The sequence below is a fragment of the Polyergus mexicanus genome, unplaced genomic scaffold (assembly GCF_030449975.1).
Source record: "Polyergus mexicanus isolate NDT 795.1 unplaced genomic scaffold, iyPolMexi1.0 SCAF_4, whole genome shotgun sequence".
Taxonomy (NCBI): domain Eukaryota; kingdom Metazoa; phylum Arthropoda; class Insecta; order Hymenoptera; family Formicidae; genus Polyergus; species Polyergus mexicanus.
In genome coordinates this window covers 7,120,130-7,147,733 of record NW_027223324.1, presented here as the reverse complement: position 1 = coordinate 7,147,733, position 27,604 = coordinate 7,120,130, and the positions used below count along the sequence as shown (strand labels likewise).

The window sequence follows — 27,604 nt, the reverse complement described above, 5'->3', positions numbered from 1 at the left end:
TTGGTATATTTATAGAACGTTGCCTAGTATATTACTGGTATATCTATAGAACATTGTCCAAGTATGTTATTGGTATATCATGCATTGATTAGGATTAGGTTAGGTGATGTTATATTAATTTTTACTCTATTTATATTTGATAAATATATATATTTATATAAATTAAAATTTTTTTTTCATGTCATACATTGTGTATTGAATTATTATACATTTACAATGCCACGTTGCAATACCTTCTTTTAATTATCGAACTTTGATAAACGCCGCAATGTCCTTTTCTATTAATATTTTATAATATCTTATATTTTGTAATATCTTATAATTTATATTAAAATATCTTCTTAACTTATTATATAATTAATATCTTATTATTATTTTATTTTATCTTATATAAATATCTTATTAACTTATTATTAATATCTTATTATTATCTTATCATTATTTTATTATATAAATATAATAGACGCGACACAGAGATTTATTGTCATAAAAAATGGACGGCTATCATGGACGGTTGCTTCCTGTTAAGCCTATCACACAATGCAAAGGAACAGGCAATAGGAACAAAGAATAACACAGGCAACAGAAATAATCACATTTCAACTTATCAGAAACTGTATATCAACGCACAATGGAATATGGAATAGGTAATAGGAAATCCAACGCGCCGGAAATTTTATTCCTATTGCCTATTCCACATTCCATTGTGCATTGATACACAGTTTCTGGTAAATTGAAATGTGGTTATTTCTATTGCCTATATTATTCCCTGTTCCTATTGCCTGTTCCTTTGCACTGTGCAATAGGCTTTACTATTGTTGCTGCTTCGCACACTCGGGAATCCATAAGATTCATTCTTGTATATTTCGAGAACGCTCCATGCGCTCTTTAGCATGGGCTAGCTATTTTTATAGGCGCGGCAATCTGCTCGTCCGTCACATTAGTATGTGATTTTCGTATCACATCTGGAAAAGAAACATTTTCATTACTTAATTTTATTTCATCAATAAATATAAGAACAAATATGTCTATGATATAATTTTAATCAAGTAAGAAATGAGTATGCTTTATTTCTAATATATATAAGAGATACTTGAAAAATATTAATATTAACATATGTTTTATTAATTAATAAATGCTACAAATATTTACGAATGTCTTTCAATTTATTAAGGAATTATACAATTTATTAATAAAAAAATAGGTTGCTTTTAAATATTTTACTTACTCATAATTATTTTGCATATATCCAGTTTTGAAAAATTTTGTTTTTTTTTTGCTCCGTACCAACTGTATTTCTCCGCCAAATTATTAGATAATATGGATTTTATTACTCGTAAACATGAGGTTTTCATATTGTCACAAGTTAAACGTACCAATTGTTTAATCTGAAATTATTTTAAAGTAGTATTATGAATAGTTATTTTCGAAATATGTATAAGCAAAATGATATAGTATTATATTTTATAGTATTATATTTAACTATTCTTTGCATAAAACATCTCGAAACGAGAAAAAGAATATAAATAACTTAGGATCTGCAATTCTGAATAAAAATATTCCACAAAATATATGTTTATAAATGCTTTTTTATAAAATTTCTATAAAAAAACTTGTTTCATCTAAATATATAATTTATATACATATGCATCTGCTATCTTTGAGAAATTTACATATGTTGCACGGATCAAATACATTACATAATCTAGAAAATAGATATGATTTTATCATGCAAGAAATAATATTCAATACATAAAATTTGTTTAAAATTTTTCTACTGATATTCTCTTCAAAATTGTCCATCAGATCCTAAACTATTATCCTTCCTTTTCTCAAAGAAATTTTATAATACTGAAATATTTTTAAGATTGAAATATAGATATTCGATTTACCATTTGATTCCGATAAGATAAATCATTTTTTAATTTTGTTTCCATGAGTTGAAGACTATTCTCATCTTTGAGTGGTAAATCTTCAAAAATATCAATTTCTCTTTGTTCCATTTCGAAAATTGAAGTAAGTGAAAGTTTGTCTAATATAAGCTTTTGATTTGTGTTAATTTCATTTTTTGGCTCATATTATTAACTTTTAATTCCAAATTTATTAATTTTCTAACGACAAATCGTTGAAAATTTTCCATTCCTATAAAACATTAAAAAAAGTTAATTCATGTATGTGTGAAAAAGATGAAATTTTTGAAAAATTCTAGATTGAAAATATAAAAAAAAAATAAAAATAAAAACGAAATATAATGCAAAAATGTTTCCGAATAAATAATTAAATATAGGACTTATGAAAATATCATAATCATAAATAAAATAGAAACTATTTGCATACTAACTTTGTTCATAATTCACATTTGGCATATTGTTTGTTGATAACATTGAGTTAACATCATCATTAATATTATCCTCATCATTATAGCATTCTTCTGGGTTGGGCAAATTTTCAGTACATTGTGGCTCTAAAAGTAATAAAATAAAATTACCATACTATTTCAATACAATTTAAACATTGATTTAGTTATTGATCTAATTTTTTATATCAGATATAATATGTAATGGCTTTATTATTACATATAATATCAGCCAATAACATTACAAAGATTTAGTTTACACCGATACTTTAATATGCGTACTAAATTATATTATAATGATCAATCACAGTCATCCCATTCTTCCGAGGAATGATTGTTATTGGCCATAATATACTTAGTACTGTAAGATATTGGCAGTCTCATAGTCAGAGAAATTACTAGTGGCGCTCGCGCATGCGCTTTATCGATAAATACAAGCGCTATATTCAAATGATGATAGCAACGTGTTTCCTTAGATACATAAACTATTTATTTAACAAAAGAGAATTGTCATAGCAACAGGTGTGTTTGTAAGATCGTCGGGATGTCTGAGCGTCTTTAACTGTAAACCGTGAATCAGATCGGACGTGTCTCGTTGTTCTTGTGTGATATGCTTAATTGATTAATCACATTTATATTCTAAGTTCGTTATTAGTTCTGTGTTCGAGTTTATGAGTTGACCAATAAATACGTGTTTCGATAAGTGCTTAAATTATTGCTTTATTCGATTTATCACGTTCACTATAATTTTTATATATACAGTTCAATAATTCATGGTTCAACTGTTAAACTATTATCCTCTTTAAAAAGCCATTCTCCTGACAAACTACAAATTAACTCGCTGTCTTACAACAAATTTTTCAGAAGTGGGATTGTGCGCGCTTTCCCTTGATCTTTTGATCGATTATTAAGTCGTACTAAAACAGTGAGAATCGATACATGAATAATATTAGTGAACTGTACAAGAGTATTTGCATTATCTTCAGTGAGAGAGAGAATGTGCTCAGTGATTCATAATAAAGAACAGCAGAGTTATTAAACTCTATCGTAGCGCTTGTGATTTCATTCAATAAATTACGTGTTGAATTCACATTCAATTGTCTTCAAGTCTTCTTGGATCTTGCATGAAAAACACGTTGTTTATTCCGTTGCCATGGATCGTCTTTCGTTGGAGAAGTTATCTTTTAAGGAACTCTAGGGAATAGCAAGGAAATATGGTCTCAAGCCATCTTCTTCACGTGATGGATGCATTGATCTACTAATGTCTTATTTTGAGAAGAACAATTATGTGGATGAAACAACAAATCCTCCCATAGCATCGGACCGACGGAAGACTGTCTATTTTGAATCAATTGATGATCCTTCTCATCCTGCTTCACTCGTCAGGGAAGAAGAAGCTTCTTCAGCTTTACCAGCTTTTCAAAATCCTGATTAAGCTCTAACAGCACATACAGTTTCCCATTCTCCTTCAATGAGTAATACTACAGGAGCGATGTCGGAAGAATTTCTTCCAAAGATTGGTGCTCTTCTTGCGAAACATCAACAACAAATGATGCAACAAATGATGGAATTTTTATCATCCTATGCCTCGTTTTCGGGTAATGCCGGATCACAAGGTCAGTCTGTTCCTAATTTTATACCTCAAACTGAAACACGATATCAAAATGCAGGTATTTCAAACCATTTTAATGGTTCGTCGACATCAACTAATGCGAGTGCATCAAACCATTTTACTGGTTCATCGACTTCAACTAAGATTTCTGTAAATACTGTCAATCTTTTAGCTTCTCAATTACCTGAATTTAGTGGTAAAGATGATGATGATGTAGAAATTTGGATTCAAAAGGTTGAACGAGTGTCTCGCATTCATGGTGCATCTCACGATATTATGTTGTTAGCTGGTTCTAGTAAATTAGTAAAACCAGCTCGAAAATGGTTTGAGCTTGGTACAGGAACGATTAATGACACTTGGTCAAGTTTCAAGGAAGCTCTACTGAAACATTTTAAAAGAAAGATTCCTTATGAAATTATTATGAAAAAAGTTGAATCACGAAAATGGAATTTTCCTAATGAATCTTTTCAAGATTATGCATTGGAAAAACTCTCTTTGATGCAAAGACTAAGAATACCTGATGATGATGCAATTCACTTTTTAATAGGTGGAATTACAAATGATTCTATTCGTAGTGCTGCCTCTGTCATTCGTGCTGATTCCTTGGATGCCTTCCTCAGTGAGATGCACAGGGTTACCCTCTCTTTTGGAAATGTGAAGAAAGAGTACCCATCTCACTTTAAATCACACAAAGGACGAGACAATGCTACATCATCTCCGAAAGCTGATTCTTTGTCATCCTTTCAAAAGGATTTTAAGGAAAACAATTATTGTGTGTATTGCCGTACGCGTGGTCACATTAAAGACAACTGCTTCAGATTGAAGAGAAAAGAACAACTTCAATCTACAGCTTCAAAGATATCAACACCAGTAGCTGCCATTGATCCTGCAACACCGACAGAAACTATTACGAGTCCAGAGAGGTCATTTCAGATAGCTGCTATCAACGATATAATTACCAGACGACTGGATACCGAAGATTCTACTCTTAAGGTCGTTTCATTAAATAATAGTCCGTGCACTTTGAAAGCTCTATTAGACACAGGTAGTCCTGTTTCTTTCATATCACCAATTGTGTACAGAAAATATTTTAATGATTTGAATATTGTTCTTGAAAAGCCATTGATTTCTTATCAATCTGTTTCTGGAAATTTAATTCCTATTCTTGGATCAATTGATACTCAAATTTGTTTAGAATCTCTTCCGAATTTTACTGGCAAGGTTAATTTTCTTGTGTTCCAAGATGATTCTTTCTTTGTAGATATCATAATAGGACGAGATTTTATAACTGAAAATAATATAACTTTATATTTTCATCCGTCAAATAAAAAAGCAGATGATAGATTAAAGTTATTTAATGAAGTGGCATCTGCTGAAATATTAGAAGATCTTTTAATAAATGAAAATTCCGTTTATTCTGATATTAAAACAGATTTTGGACATGAGATTGATCAGAAAGTAATAGCAATTATTAAGGAAGTAGAGAATATGGAAGTTGAATTAGCAGATAATGATCATCATGTGAAAGTAGCGTTAAAAGATAATTCAATCTATGCTTATGCACCGCGACGTTTTGCATGGGCAGAACGAATTCAAATCCGGGAAATAACTGACGATTTGCTAACACGTGGAATTATTAAACCCAGTGTTTCTCCGTACTGTGCTCGCGTAGTACCAGTTCGTAAGAAAAATGGAACAATGCGTCTTTGCGTTGATTTACGCCCGTTAAACGATCGGGTTGTTAAACAAAAATACCCTTTCCCTTTAATCGAGGATTGTCTAGCGCGGCTAACGAATAAGAAGATTTTTACTCTTTTAGATCTTAAGGATGGATTTCACAATATTAAGATTCATCCTGACCATACAAAGTACTTTTCTTTTGCAACTCCTGATGGTCAATTTGAGTACAATCGCTTACCGTTTGGTTTTTGTGAATCTCCTGCTGAATTTCAACGGAGGATTATACAGATTTTACAGTCATTAATTCGAGAGGATAAAGTTATTGTCTATATTGATGATATTCTAATTCCATCCTCTTCAATTGAAGATAATCTTGAAACTTTATATAAAATTCTCATTTTGTTTAAACAAAATTCACTTGAATTGAATTTTAAAAAAAGTTTGTTTTTACGAAAGACCATAGAATATTTAGGATATATTGTATTGGCTTCTGGTATAACGTTGAGTTCACGACATACAAATGCCATCAAAAACTTTCCGTATCCTAAAAAAACAATTGAGTTACAACGTTTCCTTGGTCTAACAAATTATTTTCGCAAGTTTATTGAAAATTACGCTTATATTGCAAAACCTCTACATAATCTATTACGAAAGTCAAATGATTTTATTTTTAATGACGAATGTCAACGAGCGTTTGATAATTTAAAGTTAGCATTAACCTCATATCCTGTTCTTCGTATCTATGATCCAAACGCAGAAACACAACTTCACACCGATGCAAGTTCAATAGCTTTAGCTGCTATTTTGTTACAAAAACAAGATGCGAACAAATGGGCTCCAATTGCATATTATAGTCAGACGACTAATGATGCTGAGTCTCGTTATCACAGTTTTGAATTAGAGATGTTAGCCGTAGTAAAAGCAATTGAAAGATTTCATATTTATTTATATGGTTTACATTTCACTGTAGTTACTGACTGTCATGCATTAGTATATGCAGTCACTAAGGCACATTTAAATCAGCGAATATCACGTTGGACTCTAAGATTGCAATCTTACACATTTTCAGTGATACATCGACCGGGAATTAAAATGTCTCATGTTGATGCATTAAGCCGTGTGATTGCATTGATTGACGCATTGCCTCTTGAAATGGAATTGGAATTTCGCCAACTGAAAGACCCTTTAATTAAAAGCATTGCTTTAGAATTAGAAGAAAACGATCATGATAAATTTACAATGATGAATGGATTAGTTTTTAGAAAAGGGCCAGACAAACCTCGATTTTATGTTCCAGAATCAATGGTTCCAAATGTAATACGTATTTATCACGATGAAATGGCGCATTGTGGTATGGAGAAAACCTTACAAGGAATTTTATGTAATTATTGGTTTCCTTCGTTACGTAAGCGTGTACGATCTCATATTGACAATTGTATAATATGTTTATTGGCAAATTCAGCATCAAACTCATGTGAAGGTGAAATGCAAATAACGGAAAATCCTGCATTCCCCTTCCAAATTATTCATATGGATCATTTTGGTTCTATTGTTCTATCCAAACATGGATTTAAACATATTTTTGTCGTGGTAGAGTCGTTTACAAGATTTACTTGGTTGTATCCTGTAAAAACCACAAATACTAAAGAAATTATAAAACATTTAATATCCTTATTTCAAATATTTGGGAATCCACAGATAATAGTATCTGATAGGGGAACTGCATTTACTTCACAAGAGTTCGAGAATTTTTTAAAGAAAAATAATATTAACCATAGATTAGTTGCTATAGCTGCACCGTGGGCAAATGGAATGGTTGAAAGGGTGAATAGATTTTTAAAATCATCCTTACAAAAGTTAATCGACGAATCTCAAGATTGGTATGATTGTCTTAGAACAGTTCAGTATGTTATTAATAATACATTTCATTCCTCTTTGAAAGCATCTCCGTCTAAGTTGCTCCTTGGATATGAGCAAAGAAATCATGCAGATTCCGATTTAGTTAATTGTTTAAAGAAAATATCTAAAACAGATTTAAATTTTGATAATATTAGACAGACGAGTCGTTCAATTGCATTGGAAGCTGTGGATAAAATTAAGAATTATAATAAAATATATTATGATAAACATCATTCAAAACCAACTTGTTACAAAATAGGTGATTATGTTCTTATTAGAGATACACTATGGAAATCTGGAGAAAACAGAAAATTTAAACCAAAATATAAAGGTCCATATTTCATAGCAAAGGTATTAAATAAAAATAGATATGTTGTAACTGACATACCTGGATTCAACCTTTCATCCAGACCTTACAACTCAATTTTATCTTCGGATAGAATTAAGCCCTATATTAAACCTGTTGTAAAAACTTGAATTTGTATATTTATATGTGTGTTAATTCCGAACTACTTTTATTGTAATGAATCAAATCATTCGAGACGAATGTTGTTTCAGGCTGGCCGAGCTGTAAGATATTGGCAGTCTCATAGTCAGAGAAATTACTAGTGGCGCTCGCGCATGCGCTTTATCGATAAATACAAGCGCTATATTCAAATGATGATAGCAACGTGTTTCCTTAGATACATAAACTATTTATTTAACAAAAGAGAATTGTCATAGCAACAGGTGTGTTTGTAAGATCGTCGGGATGTCTGAGCATCTTTAACTGTAAACCGTGAATCAGATCGGACGTGTCTCGTTGTTCTTGTGTGATATGCTTAATTGATTAATCACATTTATATTCTGAGTTCGTTATTAGTTCTGTGTTCGAGTTTATGAGTTGACCAATAAATACGTGTTTCGATAAGTGCTTAAATTATTGCTTTATTCGATTTATCACGTTCACTATAATTTTTATATATACAGTTCAATAATTCATGGTTCAACTGTTAAACTATTATCCTCTTTAAAAAGCCATTCTCCTGACAAACTACAAATTAACTCGCTGTCTTACAGTACGCATATTTAAGTATTGATGTAAACTAAGTCAATATATAATATATTTTATTTTTCCGATCTACATTACACATTCGTTATATATGTTATTTTAAAATTACTTATACTCCTATTAAATCATATCAATTTGTTTTTCTAATAATTATAAGAGCGTCAAGGTCGAGTGTTTTCCAACAAAAGACATAGAGAACAATATAACACGTCTTTTGCTGAAAATCTTCTATTATAAAAAACATTTAGGTGTATAAAAAAAATACAAAATTTTTTAAAAATTTGGGAAGTTAAAAATATGAGAAAAAGTGTAAGAGTATATGACGATAAATTGTTTCATACTCAATAACATTATGACACAAACTATATCATATATAATTATAAATAAACTAGTAATTATTTTTATACTAACTTTTTTTATAATTCAACTTCGAACCTGATGTGTTGATTGCTAATAAAGTTGAGTTAACATCATCTTTATCATAGCATTCTTTAGGGTTGGACACATTTTCAGTATATTGTGATTCTAAAAGTAATAAAATAATGTTATTATTATATATATTATTTTTACAATTTTTACATAGATTTATTAAATCCAAAATATACAATATCTATCTCATTTGTCATAAACACAAGATTATAAAAAATAAAATATACTAGAATCAAATATTTATTACTAATTGTTCTGCATATATATATATATATATTTATTTATATTTATTTATATATACCTTGTACATTATAGTTACAGTCATACACAGTCATTACATTCAATTCTCCATCACAAAGTTCGATATTTTCATCCTCTTGTAATTCTGAAACAAAAAAGTTCAATATTTTTATACTTTATATATTTACTCCGCATTCATGAATTTATTTTGATGCTTTGTTCCAATATTTTTCCTTGTAGGTGTGTTATTTTTTTATCTTTCTGTAATATTATATCTTTATTATTTTGCTTTAGGTACATTCTAATTTTCTGAAATTATGAAGATAATAGAAATTAAAGAATATGATTTTATTATGTATTTATACTATAGTAAAGCTTACTTGATAAAACAGCTTATTTTTTACTGTTAATAACACTAAAATTATTAATTCTGTAAAAAAGATGGAATCCAAAGAATGTATCAAGAATATATACCAAAAATTAATTATTCGTGCAATAATACCGGGAAGCTCTGTATACATAAATGCGTGCAAATGTGTGTGTGTGTGTGTGTGTGTGTGTGTGTGTGTGTGTGTGTGTGTGTGTGTGTGTGTGTGTGTGATATCAGAAGCATATATAATATATATTTTACAATATTCAAATTTATAAATCTCTTGTACAAATCTTAATTTATTTCGCCAAAAATCATACTTACGAAAATCATCTTTTTCCCCTATTTCTACAATGCACTGATTGTTTATTAATGTTCTATTAATAGTTCTATTATTGTCCACTTTATTCTCAATTTTTTTGGCACATTTTCTATTGATGTTTCTGTAATTAATATCTAAAATTCATGCAATAATATATTATTGAAACATTTTAGTCTTTTTTAATTGATTAATGCTTTATAGTGCTTTTACCTTTTTGTGGATTTTTTTGAGTTTTTGATTTATTCCTACATGTAGCCACGTTATCAATCTTCGGGATTTTTGAAAATTCCCTTATAAATTCATCCGAAAGTTCATCGCTGCTGCTCGTTGATGTGTCTACGACTTTAGCAGTTCTGATTTTTCTAGACTTTTTCAGATATTCTTCTTTTTCAGTAGTAGAAGTAAGATCTGATTCTTCTTCGGCCTGTTTCAATTTTTGCCTTGCCACTCCATAATTTGCTGCAACAAAACAATTAATCATAATAAAAATGTATCATTTTCCTATAATTATTAAAAAACATCAACATATATTAATATTATACGGAAAACTAATATAATAATAATATATATTCAAGAAAAGAATGTTACTTACAATATGTTCCATATACTTTTCGAATATTATGTGTCAACCATGTGGGTTCCGGTTCCTCCATTAATTTCACCGCCTTGTCGTACCTTTTATTATTCGTGAAATTAGGCCAAACGGCTTTCTTGGAATCCTCATTCAGCCAATTGTATGGAACAATTTGAAGTCCATCTTCAAACTCAACGATTGCATAAAACTTCGTGTCAGTCATTCTGTTATTTAGATAAATATAAAATTATTTATATTTTTTACCGTTTTAGCCGTTTTTTATTACATTTTACTATGTATCAATGGAAACACTGCATATTTGTCGTCTCCATATGGTAACTTCACATATTTTCTAATAACATTTTTTAATGGCCACGATTTCAAATCTGAGTACGAATGTACAATATAAATTCCAAGAAATGAAGATGGACAAGGCATATTAAATAAATCCTTTTTTTCCAAAAATTCGCGGCCTATAATGACAGGAATATTTCGTTTTGTGCAGTATGCTATATTTTTTATAGATACAATGCTACCACAATTTAAGCCACAACAACTATCCGCAAGTGTATTACTCTTCAATATAATTCCGTTGTATTTTACAATTTTATATTGTGGATTCTTGCAATTGGATATAAGTGGACCATCATGATGCAATAATATTAAATTTGGATGTCCCACAACAGAATGTGATAAAATAGTTGATGAATCTGAGTTAATTTCTTTTTCAATATATCTTCGTATAACTTGTTGTAAAGGTCTGTCCGCTTTTCTTATGTATTTCTTTAATATTTGCATATAGTTTTCAAATTTGAATGCACTGAAATTATCAAGCGGTCCAAATTTCTTGACGTCATCAATAAGATGTATTAAATTGTGAATATTATGTGACATATTATAAACTCCATAAAGTTTCATAAATCTTTTAATAAAGAGAAGTACCAAATCTTGTGCATAAGTTACATATTCGTTTAAATCTGATGAAGATAAAATTCTAATAATCACATGTAATATTAGAAAGTGTATATACACATTCTTTTTTAATATAGATTTAAAAGCCAATGGACCAGTGTATAACAATATCAATCCATATTCCGTAGCTTTCCATAATTTTACACAATTCATTGATCGTGGCTTTCTTGCAAATTCTGCAGGTATTGAAGGCTTCAATTGTGTTACTAAACGTGTAGAAATTTCTTGGACAGCTCTAGACTGTAATCGATAATGTAACTCTCCATCAAGCCATAAGTATATTAATTTACGCATAATTCCCAGACATATCAAATGCATATAATCTAATGGAACATCATTAACAGGCTTAAAATGAGGTATTTGTAATAAACTACAAGTGATATCTGGTTTGTGATAATTTTCATCTATCTTTCGTTTGAAATCGTCATCTGTTCGAAGTGGTGCATTGACCTGTGGGAAACATATTCGATTTCCTACATATTCTCCTTCTGTTCGACATTTGGTACAACTGAAATATCCAGAATGTCCCTTTACACACAGAACAAATGCTTTCGCTGGTGTATCACAAATTAAAGCCGCAAGTCTGCATGGTATGTTACAACCATTTACGTTAATGCCATTTTCACATATATCTTTAACCTCGTCAACAAAATCTTTTAAAAAATCATTGACATTTGCCGGTTTTTCATTTCCATGATAAAGTCCAATTAGAAAAACATTATCATATGAAAGAACTGAACCTAGTATGGGCCAGAATTGTTGTGAGGATGATTTCGACAGTGGTAATCCATCAATATTGATAGCTATTTTCACACAATCAATATTATCCTTTATGGATGTCAATATATCTAATACAGAATTCAGTAATCCAAAATGGTAGTATGTTCCCGGTATTACTATACGTATCTCTTGTCTTCTTGGTGTTTATAGAAGTGAGCGTGCATCTAACAACAATTTTGAAAAACAAGAATGTTGTTTTAATCTTTGAAGTAATGCTCTGAGAGCAGTATGTGAAATTTGATACTCTGTAGCCCAGACAGCAAGACTATTTTTAAAATCGTCTGTTGTATTTGCATTTTCAGTATTTGCATTTGCAATATAAGATACTGATTCTTGGGAAATGCTCACAGAAGATTGTTCTGAATCCGATTCAATCAATTCTATATATTCATCATTTTCACATTTTATAGATATATTATTTCGTTCAGAAATAGTGTCATTTTCAATTGCAAGTGTCTCATAACACTTATGTGAATTGATTGTGGAATCATTTTTCAAATATTCTGCATTTTCATAATCATTACTATGTGACAATATACTCGTATTTAACAAACTATCACATATAAGTTTTGATTCTTGTGCGGCTAGTCGATTTAAGTGCCTTTTTGATATATGTGAAATGTCTTTTCTGAATCGCTTTCGATTCATTGTTATATTTCTATTCAAATAAAAATATAAATAAGTTTTGTTATAATATTTATGAATATTATTCTTAGAGAGAGAGAGAGAGAAAGTATAATGCACACATACACAGGGTGTCCCAAAATCATCGCACACCATTTTGCTGACAGATTCTGTGGAACATTCTAAGACGAAAACTCTGAGTCATGAGTCATGAAAACCTGACAATTTTCAAAATAAAATAACAATATGAAATTATATGAATATATAATATCTCTTGATAACCTATTTTTATTTATAAAAATTATTTGTGACTCCCAGGTAATTGTTTTTTCATTATTATTTTTCAACAAGCCAAATTAAATGCATGTATTATTATATTATACAAGTTATCTTGTATACACACTAGCGATTAAACAGAATGTGTACTAATATAAATAGTTCAAAATTATTAATCTAATTTAATAAATAAATTATTAGTACATATGCTCTTTAAAGTATTATTGCATATGAATAAAGAAATTATGGGTAATTATGTATAATATAGTAATACATGCATTTATATATGTATAACTTTGTTCCATGAAAAATAATAAAAATTGTATGTAGGATATATTTATCAATAGAAGAGCAGAGAGAGTTCAAAATTATTAATGTATTATATTAAATATCATTAGAAAACTCACTTGATTTATTGTTGAATCCAGTTTATTAATTTCCTTGCTTTATTGTACAACTTGTGTATATCTACATATTCTTTGTATCTCTACGTAGATAAAGATCAATTTTTCTTATCCCAGAAAGCAGATTATGAAGTAGAGATACGATTTTCTTTTTGTGGAAATGCTGGAATATAATGAGAATTTCACATAAAAATACATATATAAATATATGTCTTTGATATCAATGTGATAACATATTAAACTTAAATGTTTACCATCATATTTTTAAACTGATTTAAAAACATTGTACAATAGTATTTCTATACATATTTATGATGTAAATCAATTCAAAAATGTGATTGTAAACATTTAGATCTAATGTTATTTCAAAAATTATAAGAGACACATATGGAAGGTATACACGTCCATCAATGACTCGTTCTATTCTGTTGCTTGTTGCTTCATGCAGTGTACTATAACAACGGAACAAATCATTGATGAGCAGTGTACATAAATAAGTAAGAAAAAAGTAGAAAGACATAAGATGTAAAGGAAATAAAAATGTAAATTTTTTAAAGATTATTGTACTTATTTCTTGCTTTGTATCACAGCTGTATATGTGTGCTTTCTATACATATACGTAGAGTTTTGTATAGAAATAGATTGCGCTTTTTTTGTGGCAATGTTGAAATATAACGAGAGTGTTAGTAATAATAAAAATATTTTTTATCTATGAAATATAAACTTACGATAAATAAACAAATTTTAAAATATCCGATTTTGAGGTTATTTTGCAGTAGCAAAGTATTTTATCGAAAATGATTAAGTATGAATAAAAAATATGAAAAATATCTTTCATGCGGGAGTATCTTTTATGTTTAGTAGTGTAGTTTAAAAAGAAAAGGATTACCTGTGATTAATCACAATGTGTATAATCGCACGTCGTCACCAGATGTACAAGAAGAGATAAATGCCGGCAACACCGGAAATTACGTATCTAAAATGACATGCTACACATATATCCGCTAATAAATAAATTCGCGTAATTCAAAAGTATATTCTGAGAATATATGAAAAATAATATACTGTAAGAGATAGTAAAGGTATATTCTGAGAATATACGAGAAATAATGTACTATAAGAGATATTAAAAGTTTATTCTGAGAATATACGAGAAATAATATACTATAAGAGATATTAAAAATATATTCTGAGAATATACGAGAAATAATATACTATAAGTGATGTTATAGAATATTCTCAGTATATTATATCTGTAACGTATGTTCACAGTACAAGTATAGAATATTCGAATGATATCATGTGCTGTTAGGGGTGCTATGACCGCTATGTACACAAGTTTTGTTAGTTCGCAACGTCTCAGTTACGTGTCAGTATGTGAGGTTTGCCGAAACTTATTGTACGACATCATGGAAACTCAGGAGAAACGATTTCCTGAACTCAGAGCTGAGATCGCTATGTAAGCAAGTTTTGTTTGTTCGGAACATCTTAATTACGTGTAAATAAGTGGGATTTGTCGAAAATTCTTGTACAACATCAAGGACATTCAGGAGAAACCCTTTTCTGAGCATAGAGCTGAGATCGCTATGTACACAAGTTTTGTTCGTTCGGAACGTCTTAGTTACGTGTCAGTAAGTGAGATTTGTCGAAAATTCTCGTACAACATCAAGGAAATTGCGGTGAAACGTTCCTCTACGCACGGAGCTGAGATCACTATGTACGCAAGTTTTGTTAGTTCGGAACGTCTTAGTTACGTGTCAGTAAATGAGATTTGTCGAAAATTCTTGTACAACATCAAGGACATTCAGGAGAAACGCTTTTCTGAGCATAGAGCTGAGATCGATATGTTCGCAAGTTTTGTTAGTACGGAACGTCTCAGTTACGTGTCAGTACGTGAGATTTGCCGAAAATTATTGTACAACATCAAGGAAACTCAGGAGAAACGCTTTTCTGAACTCAGAGCTGAGATCGCTATGTACGCAAGTTTTGTTCGTTCGGAACGTCTTAGTTATGTGTCAGTAAATGAGATTTGTCGAAAATTCTTGTACAACATCAAGGACATTCAGGAGAAACGCTTTTCTGAGCATAGAGCTGAGATCGATATGTACGCATGTTTTGTTTGTTCGGAACGTCTTAGTTACGTGTCAGTATGTGAGATTTGTCGAAAATTGTCGTACAACATCAAGGAAATTGAGGAGAAACGTTTCTCTACGCACAGTGCTATGACCGCTATGTACACAAATTTTGTTCGTTCGGAACGTCTTAGTTATGTGTCAATAAAGGAGATTTATCGAAAATTCTCGTACAACATCAAGGAAATTGAGGAGAAAAGTTTCTCTACGCACAGTGCTATGACCGCTATTTACACAAGTTTTGTTTGTTTATAACGTCTTAGTTACGTGTCAATAAAGGAGATTTGCCGAAAATTATTGTACAACATCAAGGAAACTCAGGACAGACGATTTCCTGAACTCAGAGCTGAGATCGCTATGTACGCAAGTTTTGTTCGTTCGGAACGTCTTAGTTACGTGTCAGTAAGAGAGATTTGTCGAAAATTCTCGTACAACATCAAGGAAATTGAGGAGAAACGTTTCTCTACGCACAGTGCTATGACCGCTATGTACACAAGTTTTGTTCGTTCGGAACGTCTTAGTTACGTGCCAGTAAGTGAGATTTGTCGAAAATTCTCTTACAACATCAATGAAATTGCAGAGAAACGTTCCTCTACGCACAGAGCCATGACCGCTATGTACACAAGGTTTGTTAGTTCGGAACGGCTCAGATATGTGTCAGTATGTGAGATTTGTCGAAAATTCTTGTACAACATCAAGGAAATTGAGGAGAAACGTTTCTCTACGCACAGTGCTATGACCGCTATTTACACAAGTTTTGTTTGTTTATAACGTCTTAGTTACGTGTCAGTAAGTGAGATTTGTCGAAAATTCTCGTACAACATCAAGGAAATTGAGGAGAAACGTTTCTCTACGCACAGTGCTATGACCGCTATGTACACAAGTTTTGTTCGTTAGGAACGTCTTAGTTACGTGTCAGTAAATGAGATTTGTCGAAAATTCTTGTACAACATCAAGGAAACTCAGGAGAAACGCTTTTCTAAACATAGAGCTGAGATCGCTATGTACGCAAATATTGTTAGTTCGGAACGACTCAGTTACGTGTCAGTATGTGAGATTTGTCGAAAATTCTCTTACACCATCAAGGAAATTGAGGAGAAACGTTTCTCTACGCACAGTGCTATGACCGTTATGTACACAAGTTTTGTTCGTTCGGAACGTCTTAGTTACGTGTCAATAAAGGAGATTTGTCGAAAATTCTTGTACAAAATCAAGGAAATAGAGGAAAAACGTTTCTCTACGCACAGTGCTATTACCGCTATGTACACAAGTTTTGTTCGTTAGGAACGTCTTAGTTACGTGTCAGTAAATGAGATTTGTCGAAAATTCTTGTACAACATCAAGGAAACTCAGGAGAAACGCTTTTCTGAACTCAGAGCTGAGATCGCTATGTACACAAGTTTTGTTAGTTCGGAACGTCTCAGGTACGTGTCAGTATGTGAGATTTGTTGAAAATTCTCTTACAACATCAAGGAAATTGCTGAGAAACGTTCATCTACGCACAGAGCTATGACCGCTATGTACACAAGTTTTGTTAGTTCGGAACGTCTCAGTTACGTGTCAGTATGTGAGATTTGTCGAAAATTATTGTACAACATCAAGAAAACTCAGGAGAAACGCTTTTCTGAACTCAGAGCTGAGATCGCTATGTACGCAAGTTTTGTTCGTTCGGAACGTCTCAGTTACGTGTCAGTATGTGAGATTTGTCGAAAATTATTGTACAACATCAAGAAAACTCAGGAGAAACGCTTTTCTGAACTCAGAGCTGAGATCGCTATGTACGCAAGTTTTGTTCGTTCGGAACGTCTTAGTTACGTGTCAGTATGTGAGATTTGTCGAAAATTGTCGTACAACATCAAGGAAATTGAGGAGAAACGTTTTTCTACGCACAGTGCTATGACCGCTATGTACACAAATTTTGTTCGTTCGGAACGTCTGAGTTATGTGTCAATAAAGGAGATTTATCGAAAATTCTCGTACAACATCAAGGAAATTGAGGAGAAAAGTTTCTCTACGCACAGTGCTATGACCGCTATTTACACAAGTTTTGTTTGTTTATAACGTCTTAGTTACGTGTCAATAAGTGAGATTTGTCGAAAATTCTCGTACAACATCAAGGAAATTGAGGGGAAACGTTTCTCTACGCACAGTGCTATGACCGCTATGTACACAAGTTTTGTTCGTTAGGAACGTCTTAGTTACGTGTCAGTAAGTGAGATTTGTCGAAAATTCTCGTACAACATCAAGGAAATTGAGGAGAAACGTTTCTCTACGCACAGTGCTATTATCGCTATGTACGCATGTTTTGTTCGTTCGGAACGTCTTAGTTACGTGTCAATAAAGGAGATTTGCCGAAAATTATTGTACAACATCAAGGAAACTCAGGACAGACGATTTCCTGAACTCAGAGCTGAGATCGCTATGTACGCAAGTTTTGTTCGTTCGGAACGTCTTAGTTACGTGTCAGTAAGTGAGATTTGTCGAAAATTCTCGTACAACATCAAAGAAATTGCGGTGAAACGTTCCTCTACGCACGGAGCTGAGATCACTATGTACGCAAGTTTTGTTCGTTCGGAACGTCTTAGTTATGTGTCAGTAAATGAGATTAGTCGAAAATTCTTGTACAACATCAAGGACATTCAGGAGAAACGCTTTTCTGAGCATAGAGCTGAGATCGATATGTACGCAAGTTTTGTTAGTTCGGAACGTCTCAGTTACGTGTCAGTACGTGAGATTTGCCGAAAATTATTGTACAACATCAAGGAAACTCAGGAGAAACGCTTTTCTGAACTCAGAGCTGAGATCGCTATGTACGCAAGTTTTGTTAGTTCGGAACGTCTCAGTTACGTGTCAGTATTTGAGATTTGCCGAAAATTATTGTACAACATCATGGAAACTTAGGAGAAACGATTTCCTGAACTCAGAGCTGAGATCGCTATGTAAGCAAGTTTTGTTTGTTCGGTACGTCTTAATTACGTGTAAATAAGTGGGATTTGTCGAAAAATTCTTGTACAACATCAAGGACATTCAGGAAAAACCCTTTTCTGAGCATAGAGCTGAGATCGCTATGTACGCAAGTTTTGTTAGTTCGGAACGTCTTAGTTACGTGTCAGTAAATGAGATTTGACGAAAATTCTTGTACAACATCAAGGAAACTCAGGAGAAACGCTTTTCTGAACTCAGTGCTGAGATCGCTATGAACGCAAGTTTTGTTCGTTCGGAACGTCTTAGTTACGTGTCAGTAAGTGAGATTTGTCGAAAATTCTCTTACAACATCAAGGAAATTGCTGAGAAACGTTCATCTACGCACAGAGCTATGACCGCTATGTACACAAGTTTTGTTAGTTCGGAACGTCTCAGTTACGTGTCAGTATGTGAGATTTGTCGAAAATTATTGTACAACATCAAGAAAACTCAGGAGAAACGCTTTTCTGAACTCAGAGCTGAGATCGCTATGTACGCAAGTTTTGTTCGTTCGGAACGTCTTAGTTACGTGTCAGTATGTGAGATTTGTCGAAAATTGTCGTACAACATCAAGGAAATTGAGGAGAAACGTTTCTCTACGCACAGTGCTATGACCGCTATGTACACAAATTTTGTTCGTTCGGAACGTCTTAGTTATGTGTCAATAAAGGAGATTTATCGAAAATTCTCGTACAACATCAAGGAAATTGAGGAGAAAAGTTTCTCTACGCACAGTGCTATGACCGCTATTTACTCAAGTTTTGTTTGTTTATAACGTCTTAGTTACGTGTCAATAAGTGAGATTTGTCGAAAATTCTCGTACAACATCAAGGAAATTGAGGAGAAACGTTTCTCTACGCACAGTGCTATGACCGCTATGTACACAAGTTTTGTTCGTTAGGAACGTCTTAGTTACGTGTCAGTAAGTGAGATTTGTCGAAAATTCTCGTACAACATCAAGGAAATTGAGGAGAAACGTTTCTCTACGCACAGTGCTATTATCGCTATGTACGCATGTTTTGTTCGTTCGGAACGTCTTAGTTACGTGTCAATAAAGGAGATTTGCCGAAAATTATTGTACAACATCAAGGAAACTCAGGACAGACGATTTCCTGAACTCAGAGCTGAGATCGCTATGTACGCAAGTTTTGTTCGTTCGGAACGTCTTAGTTACGTGTCAGTAAGTGAGATTTGTCGAAAATTCTCGTACAACATCAAAGAAATTGCGGTGAAACGTTCCTCTACGCACGGAGCTGAGATCACTATGTACGCAAGTTTTGTTAGTTCGGAACGTCTTAGTTACGTGTCAGTAAATGAGATTTGTCGAAAATTCTTGTACTACATCAAGGACATTCAGGAGAAACGCTTTTCTGAGCATAGAGCTGAGATCGATATGTTCGTAAGTTTTGTTAGTACGGAACGTCTCAGTTACGTGTCAGTACGTGAGATTTGCCGAAAATTATTGTACAACATCAAGGAAACTCAGGAGAAACGCTTTTCTGAACTCAGAGCTGAGATCGCTATGTACGCAAGTTTTGTTCGTTCGGAACGTCTTAGTTATGTGTCAGTAAATGAGATTTGTCGAAAATTCTTGTACAACATCAAGGACATTCAGGAGAAACGCTTTTCTGAGCATAGAGCTGAGATCGATATGTACGCAAGTTTTGTTAGTTCGGAACGTCTCAGTTACGTGTCAGTACGTGAGATTTGCCGAAAATTATTGTACAACATCAAGGAAACTCAGGAGAAACGCTTTTCTGAACTCAGAGCTGAGATCGCTATGTACGCAAGTTTTGTTAGTTCGGAACGTCTCAGTTACGTGTCAGTATTTGAGATTTGCCGAAAATTATTGTACAACATCATGGAAACTTAGGAGAAACGATTTCCTGAACTCAGAGCTGAGATCGCTATGTAAGCAAGTTTTGTTTGTTCGGTACGTCTTAATTACGTGTAAATAAGTGGGATTTGTCGAAAAATTCTTGTACAACATCAAGGACATTCAGGAAAAACCCTTTTCTGAGCATAGAGCTGAGATCGCTATGTACGCAAGTTTTGTTAGTTCGGAACGTCTTAGTTACGTGTCAGTAAATGAGATTTGACGAAAATTCTTGTACAACATCAAGGAAATTGAGGAGAAACGTTTCTCTACGCACAGTGCTATGACCGCTATTTACACAATTTTGTTTGTTAATAACGTCTTAGTTACGTGCCAGTAAGTGAGATTTGTCGAAAATTCTTGTACAACATCAAGGAAATTAAGGAGAAACGTTTCTCTACGCACAGAGCTATGACTGCTATTTACACAAATTTTGTTCGTTCGGAACGCCTTAGATACGTGTCAGTAAGTGAGATTTGTCGAAAATTCTCGTACAACATCAAGGAAATTGAGGAGAAACGTTTCTCTACGCACAGTGCTATGATCGCTATGTACGCATGTTTTGTTTGTTCGGAACGTCTTAGTTACGTGTCAGTAAGTGAGATTTGTCGAAAATTCTTGTACAACATCAAGAAAATTCGGGAGAAACGCTTTTCTGAGCACAGAGCTGAGATCGCTATGTACGCAAGTTTTGTTTGTTCGGAACATCTTAGTTACGTGTCAGTAAGTGAGATTTGTCGAAAATTCTCTTACAACATCAAGGTAATTGCAGAGAAACGTTTCTCTACGCACAGTGCTATGATCGCTATGTACGCATGTTTTGTTCGTTCGGAACGTCTTAGTTACGTGTCAGTAAGTGAGATTTGTCGAAAATTCTTGTACAACATCAAGGAAATTGAGAAGAAACGTTACTCTACGCACAGTGCTATGATCGCTATGTACGCATGTTTTGTTCGTTCGGAACGTCTTAGTTACGTGTCAGTAAGTGAGATCTGTCGAAAATTCTCGTACAGCATCAAGGAAATTGAGGAGAAACGTTTCTCCACGCACAGTGCTATGACTGCTATGTACACAAGTTTTGTTCTTTCGGAACGTCTTAGTTACGTGCCAGTAAGTGAGATTTGTCGAAAATTCTCGTACAACATCAAGAAAATTGAGGAGAAACGTTTCTCTACGCACAGTGCTATTTAACCCTATTTACACAATTTTGTTTGTTTATAACGTCTTAGTTACGTGCCAGTAAGTGAGATTTGTCGAAAATTCTTGTACAACATCAAGAAAATTGAGGAGAAACGTTTCTCCACGCACAGTGCTATGACTGCTATGTACACAAGTTTTGTTCTTTCGGAACGTCTTAGTTACGTGTCAGTAAGTGAGATTTGTTGAAAATTCTTGTACAACATCAAGAAAATTCGGGAGAAACGCTTTTCTGAGCACAGAGCTGAAATCGCTATGTACGCAAGTTTTGTTTGTTTGGAACATCTTAGTTACGTGTCAGTAAGTGAGATTTGTCGAAAATTCTCTTACAACATCAAGGTAATTGCAGAGAAACGTTTCTCTACGCACAGTGCTATGATCGCTATGTACGCATGTTTTGTTCGTTCGGAACGTCATAGTTACGTGTCAGTAAGTCAGATTTGTCGAAAATTCTTGTACAACATCAAGGAAATTGAGAAGAAACGTTACTCTACGCACAGTGCTATGATCGCTATGTACGCATGTTTTGTTCGTTCGGAACGTCTTAGTTACGTGTCAGTAAGTGAGATTTGTCGAAAATTCTCGTACAACACCAAGAAAATTGAGGAGAAACGTTTCTCTACCCACAGTGCTTTGACAGCTATTTACACAAGTTTTGTTTGTTTATAACGTCTTAGTTACGTGTCAATAAGTGAGATTTGACGAAAATTCTTGTACAACATCAAGAAAATTCGGGAGAAACGCTTTTCTGAGCACAGAGCTGAGATCGATATGTACGCAAGTTTTGTTTGTTCGGAACATCTTAGTTACGTGTCAGTAAGTGAGATTTGTCGAAAATTCTCTTACAACATCAAGGTAATTGCAGAGAAACGTTTCTCTACGCACAGAGCTATGACCGCTATGTACACAAGTTTTGTTAGTTCGGAACGTCTCAGTTACGTGTCAATAAGTGAGATTTGTCGAAAATTCTCGTACAACATCAAGGAAATTGAGGAGAAACGTTTCTCTACGCACAGTGCTATGACCGCTATGTACGCAAGTTTTGTTCGTTCGAAACGTCTTAGTTACGTGTCATTAAGTGAGTTTAGTCGAAAATTCTTGTACAACGTTAAAGAAATCGAGGATATACGTTTTACGGCGCACAAAGCTGAGATCGCTGTGTACGCAAGTTTTGTTCGTTCGGAACGTCTTAGTTACGTGTCAATAAATGAGTTTAGTCGTAAATTCTTGTGCAACATCAAGGAAATTGAGAAGAACCGCTTCACGGCATACATTGTTAAAATCGCTATGTACGCAAGTTTTGTTCGTTCGGAACGTCTTAGTTACGTGTCAGTAAGTGAGTTTAGTCGAAAATTCTTGTACAACGTTAAAGAAATTGAGGATATACGTTTTGCGGCGCACAAAGCTGAGATCGCTATGTACGCAAGTTTTGGTCGTTCGGAACGTCTTAGTTACGTGTCAGTAAATGAGTTTAGTCGAAAATTCTTGTACAACGTTAAAGAAATCGAGGATATACGTTTTTCTGCGCACAAAGCTGAGATCGCTATGTACGCAAGTTTTGGTCGTTCGGAACGTCTTAGTTACGTGTCAGTAAATGAGTTTAGTCGAAAATTCTTGTACAACGTTAAAGAAATCGAGGATATACGTTTTGCGGCGCACAAGGCGGAGATCACTATGTACGCAAGTTTTGTTCGTTCGGAACGTCTTACTTACGTGTCAGTAAGTGAGATTTGTCTAAAATTCTTGTGCAACATCAAGGAAATTGAGAAGAACCGCTTCACGGCATACATTGTTAAAATCGCTATGTACGCAAGTTTTGTTCGTTCGGAACGTCTTAGTTACGTGTCAGTAAGCGAGTTTAGGTGAAAATTCTTGTACAACGTTAACGAAATTGAGAAAAACCGCTTCACGGCATACATTGTTAAAATCGCTATGTACGCAAGTTTAGTTCGTTCGGAACATCTTAGTTACGTGTCAGTAAGTGAGTTTAGTCGTAAATTCTTGTACAACGTTAAGGAAGTTGAGGATTTACGTTTTTCTGCGCACAAAGTTGAGATCGCTATGTACGCAAGTTTTAATCGTTCGGAACGTCTTAGTTACGTGTCAGTAAATGAGTTTAGTCGAAAATTCTTGTACAACGTTAAAGAAATCGAGGATATACGTTTTTCGGCGCACAAAGCTGAGATCGCTATGTACGCAAGTTTTGTTCGTTCGGAACGTCTTAGTTACGTGTCAGTAAGTGAGATTTGTCTAAAATTCTTGTGCAACATCAAGGAAATTGAGAAGAACCGCTTCACGGCATACATTGTTAAAATCGCTATGTACGCAAGTTTTGTTCGTTCGGAACGTCTTAGTTACGTGTCAGTAAGTGAGTTTAGTCGAAAATTCTTGTACAACGTTAAAGAAATCGAGGATATACGTTTTTTGGCGCACATAGCTGAGATCGCTATGTACGCAAGTTTTGGTCGTTCGGAACGTCTTAGTTACGTGTCAGTAAATGAGTTTAGTCGAAAATTCTTGTACAACGTTAAAGAAATCGAGGATATACATTTTGCGGCGCACAAAGCCGAGATCACTATGCACGCAAGTTTTGTTCGTTCGGAACGTCTTAGTTACTTGTCAGTAAGTGAGTTGAGTTGAAAATTCTTGTACAACGTTAACGAAATTGAGAAGAACCGCTTCACGGCATACATTGTTAAAATCGCTATGTACGCAAGTTTTGTTCGTTCGGAACGTCTTAGTTAAGTGTCAGTAAGTGAGTTTAGTTGAAAATTCTTGTACAACGTTAACGAAATTGAGAAAAACCGCTTCACGGCATACATTGTTAAAATCGCTATGTACGCAAGTTTAGTTCGTTCGGAACGTCTTAGTTACGTGTCAGTAAGTGAGTTTAGTCGAAAATTCTTGTACAACATTACGAAAGTTGAGGTTATACGTTTTACGGCGCACAAAGCTGAGATCGCTATGTACGCAAGTTTTGTTCGTTCGGAACGTCTTAGTTACGTGTCAGTAAATGAGTTTAGTCGAAAATTCTTGTACAACGTTAAAGAAATCGAGGATATACGTTTTCCGGCGCACAAAGCTGAGATCGCTATGTACGCAAGTTTTGTTCGTTCGGAACGTCTTAGTTACGTGTCAGTAAATGAGATTTGTCTAAAATTCTTGTGCAACATCAAGGAAATTGAGAAGAACCGCTTCACGGCATACATTGTTAAAATCGCTATGTACGCAAGTTTTGTTCGTTCGGAACGTCTTAGTTACGTGTCAGTAAGCGAGTTTAGTTGAAAATTCTTGTACAACATTAACGAAATTGAGAAGAATCGCTTCACGGCATACATTGTTAAAATCGCTATGTACGCAAGTTTAGTTCGTTCGGAACATCTTAGTTACGTGTCAGTAAGTGAGTTTAGTCGTAAATTCTTGTACAACGTTAAGGAAGTTGAGGATTTACGTTTTTCTGCGCACAAAGTTGAGATCGCTATGTACGCAAGTTTTAATCGTTCGGAACGTCTTAGTTACGTGTCAGTAAATGAGTTTAGTCGAAAATTCTTGTACAACGTTAAAGAAATCGAGGATATACGTTTTTCGGCGCACAAAGCTGAGATCGCTATGTACGCAAGTTTTGTTCGTTCGGAACGTCTTAGTTACGTGTCAGTAAGTGAGATTTGTCTAAAATTCTTGTGCAACATCAAGGAAATTGAGAAGAACCGCTTCACGGCATACATTGTTAAAATCGCTATGTACGCAAGTTTTGTTCGTTCGGAACGTCTTAGTTACGTGTCAGTAAGTGAGTTTAGTCGAAAATTCTTGTACAACGTTAAAGAAATCGAGGATATACGTTTTTTGGCGCACATAGCTGAGATCGCTATGTACGCAAGTTTTGGTCGTTCGGAACGTCTTAGTTACGTGTCAGTAAATGAGTTTAGTCGAAAATTCTTGTACAACGTTAAAGAAATCGAGGATATACATTTTGCGGCGCACAAAGCCGAGATCACTATGCACGCAAGTTTTGTTCGTTCGGAACGTCTTAGTTAAGTGTCAGTAAGTGAGTTTAGTTGAAAATTCTTGTACAACGTTAACGAAATTGAGAAAAACCGCTTCACGGCATACATTGTTAAAATCGCTATGTACGCAAGTTTAGTTCGTTCGGAACGTCTTAGTTACGTGTCAGTAAGTGAGTTTAGTCGAAAATTCTTGTACAACATTACGAAAGTTGAGGTTATACGTTTTACGGCGCACAAAGCTGAGATCGCTATGTACGCAAGTTTTGTTCGTTCGGAACGTCTTAGTTACGTGTCAGTAAATGAGTTTAGTCGAAAATTCTTGTACAACGTTAAAGAAATCGAGGATATACGTTTTCCGGCGCACAAAGCTGAGATCGCTATGTACGCAAGTTTTGTTCGTTCGGAACGTCTTAGTTACGTGTCAGTAAATGAGATTTGTCTAAAATTCTTGTGCAACATCAAGGAAATTGAGAAGAACCGCTTCACGGCATACATTGTTAAAATCGCTATGTACGCAAGTTTTGTTCGTTCGGAACGTCTTAGTTACGTGTCAGTAAGCGAGTTTAGTTGAAAATTCTTGTACAACATTAACGAAATTGAGAAGAATCGCTTCACGGCATACATTGTTAAAATCGCTATGTACGCAAGTTTTGTTCGTTCGGAACGTCTTAGTTAAGTGTCAGTAAGTGAGTTTAGTTGAAAATTCTTGTACAACGTTAACGAAATTGAGAAAAACCGCTTCACGGCATACATTGTTAAAATCGCTATGTACGCAAGTTTAGTTCGTTCGGAACGTCTTAGTTACGTGTCAGTAAGTGAGTTTAGTCGAAAATTCTTGTACAACATTACGAAAGTTGAGGTTATACGTTTTACGGCGCACAAAGCTGAGATCGCTATGTACGCAAGTTTTGTTCGTTCGGAACGTCTTAGTTACGTGTCAGTAAATGAGTTTAGTCGAAAATTCTTGTACAACGTTAAAGAAATCGAGGATATACGTTTTCCGGCGCACAAAGCTGAGATCGCTATGTACGCAAGTTTTGTTCGTTCGGAACGTCTTAGTTACGTGTCAGTAAATGAGATTTGTCTAAAATTCTTGTGCAACATCAAGGAAATTGAGAAGAACCGCTTCACGGCATACATTGTTAAAATCGCTATGTACGCAAGTTTTGTTCGTTCGGAACGTCTTAGTTACGTGTCAGTAAGCGAGTTTAGTTGAAAATTCTTGTACAACATTAACGAAATTGAGAAGAATCGCTTCACGGCATACATTGTTAAAATCGCTATGTACGCAAGTTTTGTTCGTTCGGAACGTCTTAGTTAAGTGTCAGTAAGTGAGTTTAGTTGAAAATTCTTGTACAACGTTAACGAAATTGAGAAAAACCGCTTCACGGCATACATTGTTAAAATCGCTATGTACGCAAGTTTAGTTCGTTCGGAACGTCTTAGTTACGTGTCAGTAAGTGAGTTTAGTCGAAAATTCTTGTACAACATTACGAAAGTTGAGGTTATACGTTTTACGGCGCACAAAGCTGAGATCGCTATGTACGCAAGTTTTGTTCGTTCGGAACGTCTTAGTTACGTGTCAGTAAATGAGTTTAGTCGAAAATTCTTGTACAACGTTAAAGAAATCGAGGATATACGTTTTCCGGCGCACAAAGCTGAGATCGCTATGTACGCAAGTTTTGTTCGTTCGGAACGTCTTAGTTACGTGTCAGTAAATGAGATTTGTCTAAAATTCTTGTGCAACATCAAGGAAATTGAGAAGAACCGCTTCACGGCATACATTGTTAAAATCGCTATGTACGCAAGTTTTGTTCGTTCGGAACGTCTTAGTTACGTGTC

At 33.9% G+C, this 27,604-nt stretch overlaps 3 long non-coding RNA genes and 1 pseudogene across 3 annotated transcripts; all 4 read right to left on the bottom strand.

Moving 5' to 3' along the window:
- Window positions 1-777: 777 nt before the first annotated feature.
- Window positions 778-13,650, bottom strand: LOC138932803 (uncharacterized; annotated as a pseudogene).
- LOC138932534 (uncharacterized) lies at window positions 4,284-4,980 on the bottom strand. Its single transcript, XR_011446783.1, has 3 exons — window positions 4,928-4,980; window positions 4,486-4,854; window positions 4,284-4,346 (listed from the first exon to the last, which is right to left on the bottom strand). It is a non-coding gene; the product is annotated as an uncharacterized lncRNA (long non-coding RNA).
- LOC138932532 (uncharacterized) lies at window positions 6,134-6,957 on the bottom strand. Its single transcript, XR_011446781.1, has 3 exons — window positions 6,928-6,957; window positions 6,368-6,831; window positions 6,134-6,192 (listed from the first exon to the last, which is right to left on the bottom strand). It is a non-coding gene; the product is annotated as an uncharacterized lncRNA (long non-coding RNA).
- On the bottom strand, window positions 7,205-7,988 carry LOC138932533 (uncharacterized). The gene is made up of 3 exons (XR_011446782.1): window positions 7,936-7,988; window positions 7,501-7,671; window positions 7,205-7,272 (listed from the first exon to the last, which is right to left on the bottom strand). It is a non-coding gene; the product is annotated as an uncharacterized lncRNA (long non-coding RNA).
- Window positions 13,651-27,604: the final 13,954 nt, after the last annotated feature.